This window comes from Mastigoproctus giganteus, chromosome 11 (assembly GCF_048544385.1).
Source record: "Mastigoproctus giganteus isolate SK-2022 chromosome 11, ASM4854438v1, whole genome shotgun sequence".
Classification (NCBI taxonomy): domain Eukaryota; kingdom Metazoa; phylum Arthropoda; class Arachnida; order Uropygi; family Thelyphonidae; genus Mastigoproctus; species Mastigoproctus giganteus.
The window spans coordinates 179,778,476-179,791,305 of NC_143585.1; the positions used below are offsets into that span (position 1 = coordinate 179,778,476).

A 12,830-nucleotide genomic window follows, 5' to 3' on the forward strand; every position below is an offset into this window, starting at 1 on the left:
GTATTCAGAAAATATTGGTTTACCGGAAAAAAAAAATCACAGATTTCCAGAGGGCGGTCTTGCATAGTTGTTTAGGTGCGTGATTCAAGTCATGTGGAGATATGTTGTTCATGATTGGGCAAAGTGATGGTGTACTTGTCATAAAAATATATTTCATAATAACGTTAATTTTGCAGGTTTAAGACAGCGTTTTTAACGCTGTGGATATATTTATTCGTGAATAATCTGTAATTCCGAATTTTGGCTCTAATTTGATTAATTACATCCTTTCAACGATACTGAGTAAATTAGAGGTCTTAAAAGTAAGTAAGATTTATTTTTACTAAACAGACAAGTTAAATATCTTAGGATTTATTTTCGCTTAATATAATTAAGCGTCAGTATTAGATAGTACCGTATAGTGGAAAGTATTGAGCACTTTCACCTACTTTTACCGCAATTCCAAATAAAAATCAAATAATAAATTTAAAAAAAAATCATAAAAATATGAAAATGAAGTATAACTGTTAAGCATTTGAATTTTCTAATGCCATCAGACCCAGCTGGAGGAAATTCAAAGGAGGTAACTTCCAGTAATTGACATCTCGCTGTCCAAGAGCTGCTTCTAAGAAATAACAGAAGTAAATAAATTATGGGCCATTATATAAATGATTCATTTATATAAGGTTTTAATTAATTAGTCATGAATTGTTAAAATTATTCATATGAAATTAGTTCCAGTCTATATGGTTTTACATCGAACCCGATTAAGTTTCTGAAGGCACCTCTGTTTAGTGGGTGTGTTGATTTCTAAATATAGAATATATAATAAAATGATCATGAATAATTCTTTTCTTTTCATATAGCAAACGGTATGTAACAACTTAACTGGTTTGTTTATTATACTGATTGTAATTTTCTTATATTTTGATCTTACAAATTAAAAATTTTTGAAATTTGTGGCAGTTTTATACCATTATATATCCATGATTTTATGCTAATCATTATTGTATGCTGGTGAAATTATTCAAGTTATGACAAGCATTGCTACAGTGAAAATTCAACTCATGGAACCTTATAAACCCTCAGTATGTTACAAATATTTTGGTCCTGACAAGATTAAAATATATGACATTTGTATTGAAGCTTTTATCTTTACAAAGAAGAGGTCAATTTTTTTCTCTTTTTGCAGGACCTTTAGTTTTTGAATGTTTTTGGCATAGTGGGCACTGAATAATATTATACAGTTCCTACTGAATAATATTTCCCTAGTTACACTATTAGCATGTTGGCCAAGGTGGATCTAGTGCTAAACAATACAGTAATGCCTCATTTAATGGAATTTAACATTGTACATTTTGTTAGTGAATATTTAATTATACAACAATTATGTAAAGAAATGAGCATTTTTTTATATAGCAGCCTGCCTCCGTGGGGCAAGGATGGTAACCAGTGAAGCACATACTCTGTGCCCTAATCAACTATGACACTGATTACTCAACCCATATAACATAACTCAACATGTTCATCACTGCACTGATTGTCTTTGCTGGGTGTTAGTACCTCCACATACATATAATGTCGTGTTGCCATTGACTAGGAGTCAACCTGGTTCCATGATTTTTGTGTTGCTAACAGCAAAGTAATTTCTAAGAAGTTGTTAAACTGCTTGTCTGGATTTATAGTAGTAGTAGTGGCATGTGATGCAAGAAAGCAAGTATATGAGCCTATGCAGCATCAGCTAAAAAAATTCCTTTCCTATTCCTTTCCCAGGCCGCCAGCCCCCTTTTTGAAATTGGCCAACACAGACACCTGTTAATATTTCACAGTTACCCTAAATTCCTACGGGCCAACCTGTTGCAGACTACCAGACGCTAGCCCTATTGTCTTGGACATGGAATTAGACCTGTGCTCACTTCCTGTTTGTCTCCTGGGGTCTCTGATCAAAGGGATGTTCCGACTAATTCGGCTCAACTTTCTATTGTTTTCGTGCGACCTTACTCTTTGTCGCCTATTCACCGATGGCTCTGCTACCCGTTTTAGACCTTCAGATTTGTTTACGGTACTTATAGCTGAGTGTTTATCCATCTGTTGGTAGAAATTTCGTGCAGTAATTCTCACGACTCTCCCTTCCCTCCGATTAGCCCTTTCCTTAATTTAATCTCCCACATATTTTTAACGATCCACTTTGCTCAATTTATTTGATTTGTTATATTTTATTTTACAATAAAACTATTCCTAACCTATCCTTCCTTATTAAATTCTCAGTTTGGGAACGACGATCTGTTATCTTTATATACAATTTACTTGTAAGATTTTACATCTTACAAGAGACTGCTATTTTAGAGCCATTGCGGTACAAGTAAACACATGGGTTGTGTTAGGGTGGCTAAGAATAGGAACGGGTGTATACTTGCATGTATACCAATGCTAGCAGTTTGGTAAATAAATTTGATGAATTTGAGGTATTGCTCAAAACATCAAAGGCAGATATTGTTGGAATATCAGAGACATGGTGTCACACAGATATAAGGAATGCAGAACTGAAATTTGGGGAGTACAATGTGCACAGAAAGTATAGACAGGATAGGAAGGGAAAGAGGGGTAATGCTGTTAGTTAAGAAACACACAAAATCCAAGGAAGTGAAGCCAATCGACATCGCAGTGCAGTGTCAAGTCAGTTTGGTGTGACACAAGCATTGGGAGATCAAAATTGAGAGTAGGAGTGTGCTATAGGCCTAATGACTCTGATGAGTATAATAAGAAACTATACAGGGAAATAGTGGGCCAGTAAATCAGAGTCTTATAATGGGGAATTTTAATTTCCCAGATATTGACTGGAATTTGTGGATTGGTCATTCCCACACTAGCAAGGCTTTAGTGGATTTATTGGATTGTTTCCTACATCAGCATGTTCAGGAGGCAACTAGAGGGAGTAATACTCTTGATGTCATTATCAGTACTGGAGGTACCCATGGACTGGAAATGTGCAAATGTGACCCCAATTCACAAGGGAGGATCAAAGGCTGACACAAGTAATTATAGACCTGTGAGTTTAACTTCTGTTCCCGGAAAATTAATGGAGGCAGTGGTTAAACAAGCACTGCAGGATCATCTAGACAAGACTTCAGTTATAGCTCGGACACAGCATGGTTTTGTTAAGGGGAAATCTTGCCTGACCAATTTGATTGGATACTATGATGCAGTCACAAAAGAACTGGATGCAGGGAATAACTTTGATATTATATACTTGGATCTTAGAAAGGCTTTTGATACTGTTGCACATGGAAGACTGCTGCACAAATTGGAGCAGTGTGGCATTGGAGGCAAATTGCTGCTATGGATAAAGGGGTGGTTGAGGGGGAGAAGACAGAGAGTGGTAATCAATGGGCAGTGCTCATCGTGGACTAATGTTATTAGTGGAGTCACTCAGGGTTCAGTATTGGGTCCTTTATTGTTTTCTGTATTTATAAATGATATTGATGATGGTATATCAAGCTTAATGTCCAAGTTTGCAGACGATATGAAGGTTGGCAGGGTTGTCAAGGACACTACTGACACTATGCTGCTGCTGCAACAGGATCTGGAAAGGTTGAGCAGATGGGCTGAGAGGTGGCAAATGAAGTTTAGCATTGACAAACGTAAAGTACTACATATGGGAAACAGCACCCCCAGAGCAACGTATCAACTCTGTGGTACTACACTGACAGTGGTAGAGAATGAAAGGGACGTGGGGGTGGTTGTGCAGTCAGATATGAAGTTCTCTGAGCAGTGCAGACGGGCTGCAAGAGTAGCTCATGGTGTATTGTCAATGATATATAGGAATTTTTCTAGCAGGGATAAGGAGGTGATTATTCCCTTGTATAAGGCAATGGTCAGGCCACACCTAGAGTACTGTATACAGGCCTGGAGGCCTCATTTCAAGAAGGATGTAGAGCTGCTGGAACGAGTACAGAGAAGGGCAACAAGATTAGTGAATGGAACAAAGGGATGCTCTTACGAAGAAAGGCTTAAGTTTTGCAGATTACAGTGTCTGGAGACTAGGCACCAGCGAGGTGATCTGATAGAGGTGTACAAAGCCTTGAATGGTTTGAGCATGCTCAATGCTGATGTGATTCTTCCTCTTGCTAGGAATAATCACCTGAGAGGGCATAAATTCAAATTGAAGAAAGACAGATGTAGGATAGATGTGCGGAAATTTTCCTTTACCCAGAGGGTGGTTGGTAGGTGGAACAGACTTCCATCCCTTGTCGTGTAAGTTGATAGCCTAAATAAGTTTAAGGCTCAGCTGGACAGGTATTTCGAATGAACAGAGGGGTGAAGTGGAAGTGGTTATTTTTTATTTATTTATTTTACTTAATTTTTTTTTTTTGGCTGATGCTGCATAAGCTTGCTTTCTTGCATCAAATGCCTCTACTAATGCTAATGCTAGTAGTGATTCTTCATGCATTAAGAATCTACAGACAATGGAACCACTAGGTGGCAGTGATCACAGTGTGCTGAAGTGGGATTTACTCAAAGAGGTAACTACCATCAGGGGTAAAGGGAAGGGTTTTTGCTTTCGTAAAGGTGAGTACGGTGGTCTGAGACAATATTTAAATTCTATATGGTGCTACCAACTGATGATGTTACCAACAGCAAAGTCAAAATGGGAAGCATTCCAAGAATTTATCTTGGAAGCTACTAGGTTTTACATACCAACTAAGAAATATTGTTCAAGATTTAGGCCTAAATGGATGTGAGATGAACTAATGAGAGATAAGGCGGAGAAGAAAAATGCATGGGATTCATATAAATTAATGGGTGACTTGGAAGCCTATGATAGATATAAGCTGTCTGTAACCAAGTCACAAAGGAGATTAGGTAGACAAAGGCAGATTATGAGAAATCCTTGTAAAAGGATGCAAAGAAAAACAGAAAAGAGTTCTTTACCTATGTAAACTCTAGAAGGAAAAGGATGAATCAGATTGGTCCACTGGATATTAATGGTTCAACTGTTGATGATCCTGCTCAAGTGGCTAACAAACTAGTATTTTTTTTGGCCCCTTGAGTACAAAAACGAGTATTTTGCATCTACATTCACACATGAGGAGTTATTCACGAAGGGGAATGCCAGATGTGAAGTAAACTCTGGCAGTGAGCTAGATAATTTTGTAATAACTGAGAGGAAAATGGAAGAGAAATTGTTGAGTATAAACATAAAAAAGGCACCTGGGATGGATGTGATCTATCCAGTTATATTAAAGGAGGCAGCAAAGGAAGTAAGCTATAATTATGAGAACCTCCTTGGACTCAGGGGACGTACCCATAGACTGGAGATGTGCAAGTGTGACCCCAATTCACAAAGGAGGATCAAAGGTTGACACAAGTAATTATAGACCTGTGAGTTTAACTTCTGTTCCAGGAATGCTAATACTAATGCTAACAGTTTCCGCTGGCAGAGGTGAAAGTGATTCTTGCACTACTTCTATTGGATTGAGCAGCAGCCTGGAAAACATGATGCAGGGGATTTCAGAGACTGATGGGAGTCATTGTGGTACAAGTAAATGCATTGGTTGTGTTACGGTAGCTAAAAATAGCAACAGGTGCATGTTTACATGAGTGTCCAATGCTAGGAGTTTGATAAATAAATTTGATGAATTTGAAGTGATGTTCAAAACATCAAAGGCTGATATTGTTTAAATATCAGAGATGTGTCACCCAGATGTAAAGAATGCAGATCTGGAATTTGAGGATTACAATGCATACAGGAAGGAGTTATGCTATTAGTTAAGAAAGAAAATCCAAGGAGGTACGGCCAGTTGCCATCGTCGGATAGTGCAGTGTCGAGTCAGTTTGGCGTGGCATAAGCACTGGGAAATCGAAATTAGAGTAGGAGTGTGTTATAGGCCTAATGACTCTGAGGAGTATAATAAAAATCTGTACAAGGAAATAGTGGGCCAGTAAATCAGAGAGTCTTATAATTGGGGATTTTAATTTCCCGGATGTTGATTGGAATTTGTGGGTTGGCCGCTCACACACTAGCAAGGGTTTGTGGATTTATTGGATGATTGATTTCTACATCAGCATGTTAGCGAGGCAACTAGAGGGAGTAGTACTCGATCTTATGAGTAGTGATCCTTCATGCATTAAGAATCTGCAGTTAAAGGGACCACTATGGCAGTGATTACACAGTGCTGAAGTTAAAGTTAAACTCTTTGACACAGCAGTACATAAACATCTCTTCGCATTCTTCAGGCCTTTCATTGATCAGAACCAGCATGGTTTCTGCATTGGCAAGTCTAGTCACAAATTTGCTTCCTTTCTGGCAATACACCTCTAAAGTTGATAACCACCTTCAAGTTGATGCAGTCTACACAGATATATCTAAGTCTTATGGAAAAACTTAAGCTATATGGTATCTGTGAACCTTTGCTCTCATGGCTACGCAGCTATATTACGCATCGTTTCTTGAGCATTATCATCAATCAAGTGAACTCAGACCGTTTTATACCACTAAGTGTAGTTCCTCATGACTCTCCCCTAGGTCCTCTACTTTTCATTGTTTTCATAAATGATCTTCCTTCTTTCATCTGCACCTGCACCTGCAATATTCAAGTTGCTCTATATGCAGATAATATTAAGATCTACTCAGCAGTGAAGGAGGCAATGGATTCTCAACAGCTTCAATGCGTCCTGAATATGTTCTCTCTGTGGCTATCTCTGAACAGATTGTTTGCTAACCCCTCGAAGTGAAAAGTAATCTCTTTTTCATCTTGTACATCTCCACAACTAATAAATATGGAGTGCAGTACTAACTCTGTGATTATTGAAAGGTGTGACCAAGTTAACAACTTGGAGGATTCTCTTCTCCAGCAGTGCAAAATTTGATGCCCATGTCCTTAAAATCACCAGCAAAGCATTCCAAACACTGGGATTTAACAAATGGAACACATACAAGTTTAAAAACTACAGATATGCTGTCATCCTTTATAAAACTTTAGTTCTCCCAATCCTTGAATTCAGCTCACCCATCTGGAATCCTCACACAAAAACTTTAATTAAGAAAATTGAAGCAGTCCAAAAAAATTTTGGACTGCTTCAATTTAGGCTACCTTACATTCCGTAATCCTCTATTTTATCACACAGTGTACTATGAATCGCTGTGTGATTACTTTCATCTGAGGCCTCTGTGAACTAGAAAAGTTATTACTGACATCACCCTTCTAGCCAAAGTAATCACTGGAACTTATGAAGCATCTGATATCCTTAGTAAAATAAACTTCAGTGCTCCTTGTAGACAAGTTAGGAACCTTACACTGTTTCGCCTTGACTCTGCCACTACAGATTTTATGAAATTCAGTACACTCAGCAGAATCAGCAAATGACTCTCTCATTGACTTCTTTGACAACTCCCAATCACTGATGAACTCCATCTACAAGTTTGCCTCTTCACTTCAAATTCAAAATGACTAGCTCTCATCTAATTATTGTAGTTTATTATTATTTTTTTTTTAAATTATTTTTCTATTCCCTAACTAATTATTTTATTATTTATTTCACCGGTAACTTAATGCAATCCTCTTTTATACATATGATTTTTATTTTTAAATCTATATCAATGTTTATGTTCCTGTTGGATTTCATATTATTGTTATCAATTGCGTTCATTGTTCTGCTCTCAGATTCACTGTTAATGATTACCTGTTGTGTATCTTGTTGTTAATAAAAGAAAAAAGAAAAAAAAGAAAGTGAGATTTAGTCAGAGGTAATACTATCAAGCGTTAAGGGAAGGGTTTTTGCTTTTGTCAAGGTGACTACATATTTAGTGTCTGAAACAGTATTTAAATTCCATACGGTGGGATCACCTTATGATGTTACCAAAAGCAAATTCAAAATTGGAAGCATTCAAAGAATTAATCTTGGAAGCTACTAGGCTTTTCATATCAACTAAGAAATATTGTTTTAAGGTTTATTCCTAAATGGATGTCAGATGAACTAAAGAGAAATGTGGCAGAGAAGAAAACTGGATGGGATACATAAAAATTAACAGGTGACACTAAATCCTATGATAGATATATGCTGGTCTGTAACCAAGTCACAAAGGAGGTTAGGCAGGCCAAGGGAGATTATAAGAAATCCTTGGCAACGGATGCAAAGAAAAACAGCAAAGAGTTCTTTACTTACGTAAACTCTAGAAGGAAGGGGATGAATCAGATTGATCCACTTGATATCGATGGTTCCACTGTTGATGATCCTGCTCAGGTAGCTAACAAACTAAATGAGTATTTTGTATCTAAATTCGCACATGAGGAGTTATTCAGGGAGGGGAATGACAGGTGAATTAAACTGTCAGTGAGCTGGACAATTTTGAATGACTGAGAGCAAAGAGAAGAAATTGTTGAAGATAAACATAAGGAAGGCACCTGTGGTGGATGGAATCTATCCATTTATGTTAAAGGAGGCAGCAAAGGAAGTAAGCAAACCCTTAACCATAATTATGAGAGCATCCTTGAACTCAGGAGGTACCCATAGACTGGAGATGTGCAATTTTGACCACAATTCATAAAGGAAGATCAAAGGGCGACAAAAGTAATTGCAGACATGTCAGTTTAACTTCTGTTCCAGGGAAATTAATAGAGGCACTGGTTAAAGAAGCACTGCAAGATCATCTACACAAGACTTCAGTTATAGCTTGGACTCGACATGGGTTGTTAATTGTAAGTCTTGTCTGACCAATCTGATTGGATACAATGACGTGGTCACAAAGGAATTGGATACAAAGAATTTTGATATCATATATTTGGATCTTAGAAAGGCTTTTAATACTGTTGTGCATGGAAGACTGTTGCACAATTTGTGCAGCAGTGTGGCATAGAAGGCAAATTGCTGCAAAGAGAGTGGTAATCAATGGACACTGCTCTTAGCATTGGCATTAGTAGAGGCATACGATGCAAGAAAGCAAGCTTATGCAGCATCAGCCAAAAAAAACGGTCCCATTTCACCCCTCCATTTGTTCCAAATTCCTGTCCAGCTCAGCCTTTAATTTATTTAGGCTATTAGCTTCCACAACAAAAGATGGAAGCCTGTTCCTCCAATCAACTACCCACTGGCCTAAGGGAAATTTCCGCACATCTATTCTACAACTATCTTTCCTTAATTTGAAATTGCCCCCTCAGGTTCTTAGTCTGAGCAAGAGGAAGAATCCCATCAGCATTCAGCTTGCTCAACCCATTCAAGGCGTTATCATATCACCTTGCAGATGCCAACTCTGCAGAAGCTGCAATTTGCAGAACTTAAGCCTATCTTGATAAGAGCAGCCTTTTGTTCCCCTCACCAATTTTGTTGCCCTTCTTTGTACTCGTTCTAGCAACTGTACATCCTTCCTCAAATGAGGCCTCCAGACCTGTAAACAGTACTCTAGGTGTGGTCTGACCATTGCTTGTATAACAGGATGCTAGCAAAAAATTATGTATCATTGACAAGACTCCATGACCTGCCCTGACAGCCAGTGTGCACTGCTCAGCAAACTTCATATTTGACTGCACAATAACCCCCAGGTCTTTTTCACTTTGCACTTCCATGAGTGTAGTATCACACAGTTGGTACGTTTCTCTGGGGTTACTTCTACCCATATGCAGTACTTTGCATTTGTCAACATTAAACTTCAGTTGCCACTTCTCAGCTGATCTGCCCAACTTTTCTAGATCCTGAAGCTATAGCATACTGCCATTACTGTTGTTAACAACCCTGCCAACCTTTGTATCATCCGCGAACTTGGACATTAAGTCTGATATACCTTCATCAACATCACTGATAAATATACAAAACAACAATGGGCCTAACACCGAATCCTCGGGAACTCCACTAACAACATTTGTCCACGAAGAGCAGTGTCCATTGATTACCAATCTCTGTCGTCTCCCACTCAACCATCCCTTTATCCATTGTAGCAACTTACCTTTAATGCCATACCTCTCCAATTTGTACAGTCTTCCATGTGCAACAGTATCAAAAGCTTTCCTGAAATCCAAGAATATGATATCAAAATAATTTTTTACAATCAGTTCCTTTCTGACCACATTGTAGTATGCAATAAAATTGGTTAGACTAGACCTCCCTTTAACAAACCCATGTCTTAGCTATTACTGCAGTCTTGTCTAGATGATTCTGCAATGCTTCTTTAACCAGTGATTCCATTAAGTCTGATATACCTTCATCAACATCATTGATAAATATACAAAACAACAATGGGCCCAACACTGAACCCTGGGGAACTCCACTAACAACATTAGTCCATGAAGAGCAGTGTCCATCGATTACCATTCTCTGTCTTCTCTCCCTCAACCATCCCTTTATCCATAGCAGCAATTGGCCTCCATGCTACACTGCTCCAATTTGTGCAGCAGTCTTCCATGTGCAACAGTATCAAAAGCCTTTCTAAGGTCCATATATATATGATATCAAAGTTATTCCCTGCATCCAGTTCCTTTGTGACCACATCATAGTATCCAATCAGATGATTGGTCAGGCAAAACTTCCCCTTAACAAAACCAAGCTGTGTCTGAGCTAAAACAGAAGTTTTGTATATATGATCCTGCAATGCTTCTTTAACTAGTGTATCCATTAATTTCACTGGAACTGAAGTTGAACTGACAGGTCTGTAATTACTTGTGTCGCATTTTGATCCTACTTCGTGAATTGGGGTCACATTTGCACTTCTCCAGGCCATAGGTACCTCCCCTGTATCCAAGGAAGCCCTCATAATTATGGCTAAGGGTTTGCTTATTTCCTTTATCGGAGCACTATAGCCATAGCTGCTAATGGTCCTAAAAATCAAATAACAACAACAACATCAACTTCCTTTGCTACCTCCTTTAATACAACTAGATAGATCCCATCCACCTCAGGTGCCTTTCTTATGTTTATCTTCAATTTCTCTTCCACTTTTCTCTCAGTTATTATAAATTCATCTAGCTCGCTGCCAGAGTTTAATTCACCACTGGCATTCCCCGCCTTGAATAACTCCTCGTGTGTGAACGTAGATGCAAAATACTCATTTAGTTTGTTAGCTACTTAAGCAGGGTCATCAACAGTTAACCATCAATATCCAGTGAACCAATATGATTCATCCCCTTCCTTCTAGAGTTTACATAAGTAAAGAACTCTTTTCTTTTCATTCTTTGCCAAAGATTTCTTATAATCTGCCTTTGCCTGCCTAACCTCATTTTTGACTTGGTTACAGACCAGCTTATAGGTATCAGAGGCTTCTGGGTCACCCATTAATTTATATGTAGTTTCCAAGTAGTTTCCAAGAATAATTCTTTGAATGCATCCAATTTTGAATTTGCTATTGTTAATGTCATCATTTGTCCCAACGTATAGAATTTAAATACTGTCTCAGACCTCCGTATTCGCATTTATGAAAGCCCTTTCCTTTATCCCTGATGGTAGTTACCTCTTTGAGTAAATCCCACTTCAGCACACTGTGATCACCACCTAGTGGTTTCTTTATCTGCAGATCCTTAATGCATGAAAAATCATTACTAATAATCAGATCAAGAGTATTCCATCTTCTAGTTGCCGCCTGAACATGCTTCTGTAGAAAAGAATCATCCAGTAAATCTACAAAAACCTTGCTAGTGACCAACACACAAATTCTAGTCTATATCTAAGAAATTGAAATCTCCCATTATAGAACTGTCTGATTTACTGGCCCACAATTTCCCTATACAGTTGCTTATTATACTCATCAGAGCCATTAGGCCTATAACATACTCCTACTCTCAATTTTGATTTCACAGTGCTTATGTCACACCAAACTGACTTGACACTGCACTGTCCAGCCATGTCAACTGGCTGTACTTCTTTGGATTTTATGTGTTTCTTAACTAATAGCATAATCCTTCCTCCCTTCGTATCCTGTCTATTCTTCCTGTGCACATTGTACTCACCAAATTCCATTTCTGTATTCCTTATATCTGTGTGGCACCACATCTCTGATATCCCAACAATAATTTGTTGTTTTGACCAACACCTCAAATTCTTGAAATTTATTTACCAAACTCCTAGCATTGGTGTACGCGCAAGTATACATGCACCTGTTCCTATTCTTAGCTACCCTAACACAACCCATGTGTTTGTTTGTAGCACAATGTCTCCCAGCAGTCTCTTAAATCCCCTCCATCTTTTTTTCCAGGCTGCTGCTGATTCCAGTAGAAGCAGTGCAAGAATCACTTTTACCTCTGGCAGTGGCTACTGTTAATCTATTAGTCCTTGTATTCCCCCAAACTAGCAGTTTTCAGACCCACCTAACACTGCGTCAATAGCATCAGCAAATATTCTTGCACCGTTTCTATTTATGTGTGTCCCATCCTTGTAGAAGCAGTCTCTCCTGTTAACAAGTACAGACCAGGCTGAAAAAAATTCTACCCCTTGAGCTTTGCACAATCTGTCCAGGGTCGAATTGATTGACAAGGCTCTCATCATATATTCTCTCCTATTTCTGGTTTCTGGGCAGAACTACAGACACTTTCAAATTCAACCCTAATTCACAGCTTTTTTTTCAACAGTGATCAGTACTTGTTAAGTAATTCTGTCTGTCTTCTACTGTTAATATCATTAGTGTCAATGTGACAACTGTATCACTTTTTGTGCCCTTAAAAGATATCCGCTGTACAATATCATCAACCTTTGCCCCTGGCAGGCATACCCTGGTCCTTTTCCACCTATCAGATCCATCTGTTCCATTCTTCTGAAACACTGTCGTTGAGATACCCTAGAAATGAGAATTCACATGAATTTGTCAGGTGACATTTGTGACCATGTCATTCCTTTGTCATACTCCTCAGGGTATCAGTTTAGAAACCACC

The 12,830-nt window shown here is 38.3% G+C and overlaps 1 pseudogene across 1 annotated transcript in view; it reads left to right on the top strand.

Moving 5' to 3' along the window:
- The first annotated feature begins 245 nt into the window (after window positions 1-245).
- The window catches only part of LOC150078603 (facilitated trehalose transporter Tret1 pseudogene), a 165,762-nt pseudogene continuing 153,177 nt past the window's right edge, over window positions 246-12,830 (top strand). Inside the window, exon 1 of the transcript XR_016547611.1 lies at window positions 246-302. The product of XR_016547611.1 is annotated as a facilitated trehalose transporter Tret1 pseudogene (transcript). The remainder of the gene's footprint in view (window positions 303-12,830) is intronic.